The 10,207-nt window shown below is 35.2% G+C and overlaps 1 protein-coding gene across 10 annotated transcripts in view; it reads left to right on the top strand.

The window, feature by feature from the left end:
* Positions 1-358: 358 nt before the first annotated feature.
* Positions 359-10,207, top strand: part of cnc (cap-n-collar) — a 332,362-nt gene continuing 322,513 nt past the window's right edge. For 2 of the 10 annotated variants that reach the window (XM_067762116.1, XM_067762109.1), the window contains exons 1-2: positions 359-827; positions 4,298-5,273. The gene's annotated coding sequence lies outside the window, so the exon portion shown is untranslated. The remainder of the gene's footprint in view (positions 828-4,297; positions 5,274-10,207) is intronic. The other 8 variants (XM_067762112.1, XM_067762111.1, XM_067762118.1 and 5 more) reach the window with 8 other exon arrangements.

Below are 10,207 nucleotides of genomic sequence, written 5' to 3'. Positions count from 1 at the left end.
AGCCAACGAGGGGGGCACGTGTCGTCGTAGCATATACGGGAAATCTGTATTCTAATGAAATCTCAACAACACTAAACGTGTCGCCGTGGAAATTTTTTCGAGTGCATTTCCACAAAATATGTACTCTGATAAAATCTCAATAGTCAAAAAAGTCCGGTCGGGAGGGGGAGGCACGTGCCCCCGTGGCCTCCCCCCGAGATCCACCAATGTACATATATACATATGTATATAAAATATAAATAATAGAATAAGAGAGATAATAGCCTACACTTAGCGCCTAGTTGTAGGGAATTCGGGAGTTGAAAAAAATAACTAGTGAGCAATGTTTATAGAGCCGGCCAGAGCTGTGATGAAAAACCGAAAAACAGAAGCAAAAGCAACGGCAACTAGTCAACCTGCGGACATCGTTTGTGATTTGAACTTTTTGGAGTAACGGAAGAACGCTAAATTGTGTGAATTTTGTACTTAATTCTATGTACAAGTGTTTGAATTTTGAACAATTAATATGACAAAAAAACATATCTGTATCTGTATTTGTGATTAATAATAATTTATAGACTTCAAAAATCGGTAAATGTTAAAATAAAAAAAATCTAATCAAATATTTCTAGTTTATAAATACAAACACATTGATATACAGATACATACAAACATACATACGGATATACAAATCATCATTACTCATCAACCAATCAAATATTGTTGTTATCGGTTGCGGCTACAATACGGTGATAACGGCGGCCGGTGATTTACAATAACAAATTTCTAATACAAAGTGCTAAGTGAATTTCTAATTCTCTTCAAATCAAATTTGTGTAAAAATAATTGTAAGTAAAGTGCAATATGAGTAAATTAACAATATGAGTGATTCCAAGTGAAATCGGCGCATGGTGTGTAATGACCATTTTGGCTAAACTTGAATGGACAATTGTAGCGGTTTCGCTGAATTGGCCTTTGACGAAAAATCACTTAATTCCGACTGCCCATTTAAAGCCATAATTTTGTGGAACTCACTATTCAAGCATTTCGTCAAAAACGTTCTTTCTTAACTAAAAATGTATTGAGCTTATATTCAGATAAAAAGTCTGCCGACTTGACTTTGGTCACCCATGTTGGACTTTATAGGTGTACATACCTATCAGCTTCACAAAGGCTCGGAGCAGTAAATGGTGAGGTTGGCAAGATTTGGAGAAGCTATATATTGCGCTGGCAACCTGAAAAAGTTGCGCTACACAACCCCTTGAATCTGGTATTTTAGCCGCCTCTTACGACAGGCATACCTACCGCGGGTATATTCTAACTCCCTAACCCGCTGGGGGCCTTAAAAAGTCTTCACCGCCCATTCGATCTTGGCTGCAGCCACCACGCCGCGCACTGCCCACTCCGTGATTTGAACTTTGTTTTCTGCTCCCGATAGAAAATATGCGTCGAGAAGCGCTTCAAGGAACCCTTCACTACTACGTTACGATCCCCGTTCTCTTTCTTTATTAGTCCCTGGGCTAATTTCCTTTAGGTAGGACTTCCCTCAACTGCGCTGTTTCGTTGAAGCACTCGATGTTCGTACACAAATTCCTCAACAGATCTCCGCACTCGTCCCTGCAGGCTTCGCTTTCCGCGACTTTTGCCAGCTTGAACGTTTACTTGACATGTCCTCAAAGAGGACTCAGGTCTTTGTTCCATCATGATTTTCCTCTGAATCGTCTCTTTTCTACGCAGTCATAAACGTCTTCGATAGGAAGTTATTCGATTTCTACAGATTTTCAATAGCGGCCACTCTTCGCGTTGTCACAGTTTTGTTTCTAATTGTTCCTGGAATTGCTCCAGTCCGTTTCTAAAGGTTCCTTCTCTAACCTTTTTAGGGGGATGCTGAATCTATTATACTCAGGGTCTGAGAAAGACGACCTATCAAGTACTCTTCAATCATACGTCTTACAACAAGTTTAGTGCTCAAAGTAATATCAAGAACATTGCCCGATGTTGGACCAACATTTTTCGGGACACTACCCATGTTGACTTTTTGCAAATCGCTTTGCAGAATGTAACAAAATATAGACTCACCTCTATCATTTGTATCGCCTTCTCTCCACGCATTGTCATGTACATATGCATCTGCGCCTATAACCAACCGCCCTTTGTGCCCTTCCGCTTCTACGAACCACTTACGCTCGCCCGATGAATTACAGTTCCATATAAAGAAGAAGGATGCCGGAGGAGTTGAGGATGTCTGTATATCAAAGATATTTAAGAAAAATTTATTTGAAGGGTAATTTCTAAACCCACTGAACTTAGATGTACAGCTTTTAGAATCTTTGTCTGCTTCTCTCTGTATGTTTGTGGGTATCACTCATTCAGAAATCATTACATAGAATTCAGTTCAGCTTTCACCGACGTATTTACCAGAGTTCAACTAACAGTTAAGGATTTATTTTGAACCACTGTGTTACTATGGTCTTGAGACCCACAACATGTGATGTATGCTATCCCAACTCGTTCTCGAAATGTAAACCAAATATGTATTAAAAGTGTGTTTTTATGATTTTGATATCAAATGAAAGGAACCTATTGACAATGGTATTAATATTGGATGATTGTTATATCAATACCCTAACGATTTTTTGGAAACTCTGATTATTTTGCACCTTCTGCTATCGTTCAAATCGCTGAACTGTCGAACAAATAATTCAAATATTCAGTATTCCTTTATTTACAACTCTACCGTAGTAGTACTTCACAAATACAATACTCACGTACTTCACTAAAGGCGTGTTAAAATCAAACTGATTGATTATTCCTCAGCTTGCGCTGCTTTTATAATCTCTATTGGCTCGTTCGCATATATCTCTAAGGGTGTAGACTTTTCACGAACAACCTTCCTGAAAAGCTGCTTATTTATTATTAAACGGTTTTATTTAGGTTGACTTGACATGCTGCACGGCTGCATGGCCGTTGTGAACGAATTTTGTAATTGAAATTTAAGTAACCTCCCGATAAGCTGCAAGCTTAAAACTTGGAATATAGTTCAGAACCCAATGGCAATACAATAATAAGAAAAAAATCGCCGCTAGGTGGCGCAAGGATCGAGATATTCACAAAAATCGTATTTGTGGTCCGATTTTGCTCATATTTGAAATACATAATATATACAAGAATAGAAAGCAACCTATAAAAAATCGCCGATAGGAGACGCAAAGAAGGAGATTTTTTTCATTTGTTGAAACTTTGCATGTAGGTGTAAAAATTACTTAAATCAACCAAAAAAGTTCGCTTCAATCCACTTGCTGTAAAATTACCCATTTATGTATATACATTAGACTGGGTCGATTTATTAACCGATATCGCGCCATCGATGTCTCCATAGGATTTGGGCTCAGGAAAAAAAGTTTCACTACGTATACCCAAAAAAATAATTTTCGATCCTGCGAAATTTCATTTTTTTTTTTACTTTCTTCGAGTTTGATTTTTAAAGTTTTTTCATGGCCTACTATAAAAATTTCCACTTGATTGTAAAATTTTCATGTATACCCTATCCGACTCAAAAATGTCCGCTAAAAACGTTGGCGATGTTTTTTTTAAACGTTTTTTTTTGGGTCATACAGGGTATACATATGACAATTTTTTTAGTAGGTCATTAAAAAAACCTTAAAAATCAAAATCAAAAAAATGAAATTTCGCAGGCTCAAAAATTATTTTTTTTGGGTATGCGTATAACTTTTTTGGTAAAAGTCTAGTTGAGGGGTCGACTGCTAATACGCTACCAAAAATATCGAGGTGTCAAAAGACGCGTATTAATCTCGAGAACAATAATCCGAAGGCGGATAAGAAAAATTTGATCTCTGTCCAGAGATATTTGCAGTTGAAGTTGGCGATTTTCATGTGGTTGTTGTGTTGTACCCATAAAAAAAATTGTGCATCATATACCACACACCCGAACTTGGCATGGCGTAGTCCAGGGTTATTTTTTATAAGCGCGGCCGAAGGCCGCAAACTCATAAAGTTGTTCTACGCAAAAATACTATGGATCCCACCCCCGGTTTCGGAGGTACCCGCGGGTCGTTTTTCGGTGTTTCGTTAATATCTTTCGAACGAGTTAATATTTTTATTTTCCGCCTTCGGATTATTAATACTGATGTCAAGACGTTTTTGGTAGGGTATTGGCAGTCGACCCCTTAACTACACTATTACCACTTTTCTTTCCTGAGCCCAAATCCTATCGAAAAATCGAAGGCGCGATATCGGTTAACTTTCGTCCATACAAATCGACCCACCCTAATATACATACATGTGTGCTGTTTTGTAGTATGAGATAATTCATACAGATTGTGATACAATAAAAACAACTAAATATAAAACGAAAACAAAGAGAAGCAAACAATTGTATTCTCATATTTTGTGAAGCTACAGATATGAATGTGATATAGAAAAAAACCACAACACAACAAAAGAATAATAAATTATTAAAGCTCAAATACGAAAGAGCGCACACGAGCAGTAAATTTAAATAAAATTTGAAGCTTAAGGGAGAGCAAATATACAGAGAAAAAACTATATATAATCAATAAATAAAAATAAAAACAACATCAATTATAAACAATAAAGATTGATTTTCAATTACACAGAGATTGATAAAGCAATTTTTTAACAAAAATAAAGTATTTATAAAAAAAATTTAACAAGTGCTGCCCAACTAAAGTGGGAACAAATGTGCCTCAAATAAAGATTTAACTAAATATTCATAATTTGTATCTCTGAATAAATCAAGATAAGTTTTCTATAGTGAATAAAAATATAATAAAAAAGCAATCAACTAAACAAATAAAAAATCTGGAAACTAAGTGACATCAAACACATGTGAGATGAATGAGATTTGATGTAAAAAAAAATTTTTTTTTACATATTTACCACATACACAAATCAAGATAACGGCTGCTTTCCGAGAGCAGAGCAACAAGTGTTTGTTTTAGCTGCTACCGGTATTTGTGTGTAAATCTTTTACCTCGTCGCGAATTCAAATTTTTTTGAGAGTGAAGTGCGAACATAAAATACATACAACATAAACTTCAGTACATATAAACATACCTACATATCTGATCTTTGACCGTGCAGAAACACAAAAAAAGTGAAAAAACAAATAAAGTGAAAAAACAAATAAAGTGAAAATAAACAATAACAACGCACACAACAGCAAAAGTTACATACACGCCATACTGTGCTCCTCAACCAGCTAAGCAGAAGATAATATTTGAATTATCGTGAAATTTATATATCTTCAAGAGGTATGTATGTAGCCAAATTTGATATGATTGTTGTTTCGATTTATACTCATGCCTGTTTGATCTTAACATTAATTTGCACCTAACTTATCCTTATCCTTATACTTACCCTTATTCTTATTCTTTTTTTTATTCTTATTCTTATTCTTATTCTTATTCTTATCCTTATCTTTATCTTTATCCTTATCCTTATCTTTATCCTTATCCTTATCTTTGTCCTTATCATTGTCCTTATCCTGATCCTTATCCTTATCATTATCCTTATCCTTATCCATATCCATATCCTCATCCGTATCCTTAACATTAGCCATATCTTTATCCTTATTCTTATCCTTATCCTTATCACTGTCCTCATCCTTATCCTTATCCATATCCTTAACCTTATCCTTAACCTTCTACTTACATTGTCCTCATCCTTATCTTTATATTTTCCTTGTTCTTATCCTTATCCTATCTTTATCCCTATCCTTATCATTTTACTTGTCCTTATCCTTATTCTTAGCCTTATCCTTATATTTTCCTTGCCCTTATCACTATCCTTATCCTTGTCTTTATCCAAATCCTCATCCTTCTTCTAATCGTTATCCTTTTCCTATCTTTATTTATATCCCAAAACCGAACCTAGTCATAAAGATTGCTATGTATTGAATTTACGTTAACCCACCATAAACTAGATTTTCAGATCAAATGGGTGCCTGATCCACTCCCCCCGAAAAAAGATTATTTGAGAAAAGTTCAGAAATATTCTCAAACAAGCCAGGAAATCCTGGTCGCTTAATCTCTTATTTTGATGGAATTCAAAAAGATTATTTGAGAAAAGTTCAGAAATATTCTCAAACAAGCCAGGAAATCCTGGTCGCTTAATCTCTTATTTTGATGGAATTCACTGGGCGACCCAATCAACCGATTTAACCGTACCATAAATCTTTGTATGCGGGTTTTCGTCGACAAGTCTGGGAATTTTGAAGACCTTAGATGAAATATTCGTGAAAAAGCGAGATACATATGACCGATCATCCAGTGAATGTTTTTTTTGTTACTTCGGAAATCAGAATAACATAAGCTTAATCGCTACTTTCAAGTCAATTGGCTAAGGAAGAATCTTTACTTTTAGTAAAGCTGTCATCTGCTAATTCCGCAGGATATTGTATGGATGACACTGCCCTAAATAATTCACCAAATATATCTGCTACTAATACGTCATTGTCAAGTGAAATGGCCGTTTGCAAAGAATTCGTGCGTACTTCTCTCTATATCTCCAAAGTAAAGGCAGGTGGTTTCAACTTTCCCCATTCCATGGATCTGACTCAAAATAATGTCCTGGTCTACTTTCCTACAGTACTGCGGGATTGCATTGTATTGCGACAAGTTACTTATCAATAAAGACACTCCCCTCAAAATTACTCCACACACAATTTTGAAAGCAATCTGAAATATAGTCCTGATGTGACACCTAAAAAGTATCGAAAAAGTCCTTAAAATATTTCCGAAAAAAAATTCAAAATTATAACATAAATAATTCTGAAATGTTCCGAAGATAGATCCTTAGTATTTCTAATAATCACAAAATGAGCTCGATACAATCCTTAAATCAATCACGAAATGATGAAATATCCCTAGTATGCTACTTCAAACCATCCTAATATAGTTCTGAAACTATGAAGGAAGCAAATGCGAAACTATCGTGATACAGTCCCGAAAGAATACCGATGGAAATTTAGAGATATATCAGATTAGTTTCATTATAATATTGAAACAGTCACAAAGTAATTGCAAAGTGGGTTCTGGAAATAGCCCTTGCATAGTTTAAAAACTACATCTGAAATCGAATTTAAAGATTACTGTGTCTCAAAAGACCACAAGTAGTCCAAAGCTTACCACAATTATCCTCTTATGTCATTAGTGTTGAAGAACGCGACTGAACACTGAGTCACAACATCGGAGTCGGCTTTTCCCTAAACCATAATTGAAAAGAGATGACGGACAATAGTTTACCAAACTATATTACACTAAAAGTGAAATGGTCGCTTGCAAAGAATTTGTGCGTACTTCTCTATATCTCCAAAGTAAAGGCAGGTGGTTTCAACCTTCCACATTCTGTAGAGATATATACTAATAGAAGTAATTGCCCCTTGCAGCCATGGATTTGACTCAAAAATAATGTCCTTGTATACTTTCCTACAGTACTTATCAATAAAGACACTCCCCGAAGGTTTTAAGGAGTGCTCTTGATGTTGATAGTCCAGCCGCATACTGAGGCGGCACGTTGCGGAGAGTATGCGCAGTCATTTCGTAGAATGTTCGGAAGTGCCTCGAGAAGCCAAACTTGCTATCTAGCCTTACCCACAAATATTTCGCATAACTAGACAGTACATTGGTCCTATACCTGCCGTGATGAGTTTGGTTGATATTTTATGCAATAACCTGTACTAAGGAGGACCATATTTCGATCATGTTGTAAGGTATTACATAGTAGGGGCTTCATTTCCCGACTATATGGATTTTCTCACCCACATTAAAATGTATTTGAGTGTATTTTTGAAGTTATACTACTTGAGGCGCGTTTTGAAAAAATGATGAGAGTGAAATTTTAAAAAATTTAACAAAAAGTCACAGGTTGAAAATGCAGTTTGTGCGTAGGTACGTTGTGGATTGAACCAGCAAACTAGCTTCGAGTGGGATGTATGTATACGGATGTGTGTATGTATTTGAGAAAAAGCTACCAACGAATACATAGAAATAGCGCCCCTCTACATTCCCTGTTTTTTTTATTTTAATTTCATTCCAAGATGTAGCCTCTGGAAAAGAAATAAATTTTAACAAACTCCCAGATATCCCCAGCATTTCTTCATTTCTTTTTAGCTGTAAATGTAACCTTACTTTGCCAGCTCTTTGCTTGGAGACCTCGACTGACATATTTATTCCCGAGATCTACATTTCTTGAGACAAAAAGCGCGGAACTAAAATGATAGCATAATAGCAATAATAATTTCTTTTGTTGTTGTTACTATCAGAGTTACTGTCGCCCTTCTTTTTCGAATCACTACATTTCTCAGAATTGCCAATACTTTCATTCATTCATACATTACTGTTCCTAATTGAGTGGCAGCCGCTGTAATTTTCAAGTATGTATATGTCAATATATATAGTGTTTATAAAATTTACAACAGTGTCGTATTTATTACTATGACGTGAATTAGTATTTAATTCAAAAATGTGTATGCAAATACCTCCATGTAGCACCAGAGCACCTTCTCCAGCTCAGCAGGGTATATAGAACATTTTTGAATTAATTACTAGTTCACGTCATAGTCATAAATGCCACACTGTTGTAAATAAGATATACATTATATAGATTGACATATACTTGTAAATTGCCATGAAGACACGCGAGTACGCAAATACAAGGAAACAACTAATTGCCTAGTGGGGGTTTATATGAACCATTAAAGCAATTGTGAATCTAGTATTACAGCTCTCAAGAAAATGATTAAATTTGTAATCTTGTTATTTTTTATATATTTTGTTTTTATCAGTCATAATAGCTTAACTCGATATAACAAAATATAATACTATGTATGTACTTTGGTTTATACTGTTACGAATATTAGCAACACTAAGGGGTACTGTCATCTCTAAGCGATGCTAAGCAGTGACTTGTATGCACATCAATAGATCAATCAATATGTCTACACACGTACACGCAGCGGAGAAGAGACGCACAAACACATGCAGATATCTTATCTGAGATGCTCCCAAAAATATGCAATTATAATTGTGGAAGTGTCGCTCACAAATACACGCGCATATACACGTGCATCTGTAGTTATAATTTTATAGCAGTAACTAAGTAAATTCGCCTAGAAGATGCAACGAGGATATCACAGAGTATAAAAGGCAGCAACAGTAGAGACGCTACAATCAGTTTGATTTAAGCAATCAGTTGCGAAGTATAAGTGTACTTTAATAAAGGCCATTTTGCATTATTTAATATTGGACTTATTTATTCAACAGTTTAGCGATTCGAACGTTAGCAGAAGATTTGGAATAACCGGAATTTAAGTAAATTCGTTACAATACTTAGAAAATTTGTATATTCCATTACAACGTTTTAGCGTTTGTTCAGATAACCTCAAGAAGACAGTAATGAAATGTACTCAAAAATAACCGGAAATAAAGCACATATGATAACCTAAATAATTCCATAAACATACCAATTCAATCCTGAAATGTTTCGAGGGTAATTCCGTTATAATCCCGACATAATCTCAAAATTACTCCACACACAATTTTGAAAGCAATCTGTAATATAGTCCCCATGTGACACCTAAAGACTATCGAAAAAACCTTAAAACATTTCCGAAATAAATTCAAAATAATAAAATAAATAATTCTGAAATGTTCCGAAGATACATAGATCCTTAGTGATTTCCAATAATCACGAAATGAGCTCTCTAAAATCCTTAAATCAATCACGAAATGATTAAATATCCCAGGTATACTACTTCAAATCATCCAAAGATAGTTCTGAAACTATGATGAAAACAATAGCGAAACTATCGTGATACAGTCCCGAAAGAATACCGATGGAAATTTAGATATATATCAGATGAGTTTCATTATAATATTGAAACAGTCACAAAGTAATTGCAAAGTGGGTTCTGGAAATAGCCCTTGCATAGTTCAAAAACTACAACATCTGAAACCGAATTTGAAGATTACTGCATATCAAAAGACCACAAGTAGTCCTAAGCTTACCAAAATTATCCGCGTATGTCATTAGTGTTGAAAAACTGGACTGAACACTGAATATGGCACAACGTCGAACTCGGCTTTCCCTAAACCATAATTGAAAAGAGATGACGGACAACAGTTTACCAAAATATCTTACACTTCAATCAATACCAAGTGTTATTGGCCTAGGTCAAATAGACAAA

This window comes from Eurosta solidaginis, chromosome 1 (assembly GCF_040869045.1).
Source record: "Eurosta solidaginis isolate ZX-2024a chromosome 1, ASM4086904v1, whole genome shotgun sequence".
NCBI lineage: Eukaryota > Metazoa > Arthropoda > Insecta > Diptera > Tephritidae > Eurosta > Eurosta solidaginis.
This window is presented reverse-complemented; position numbering and strand designations above follow the sequence as displayed.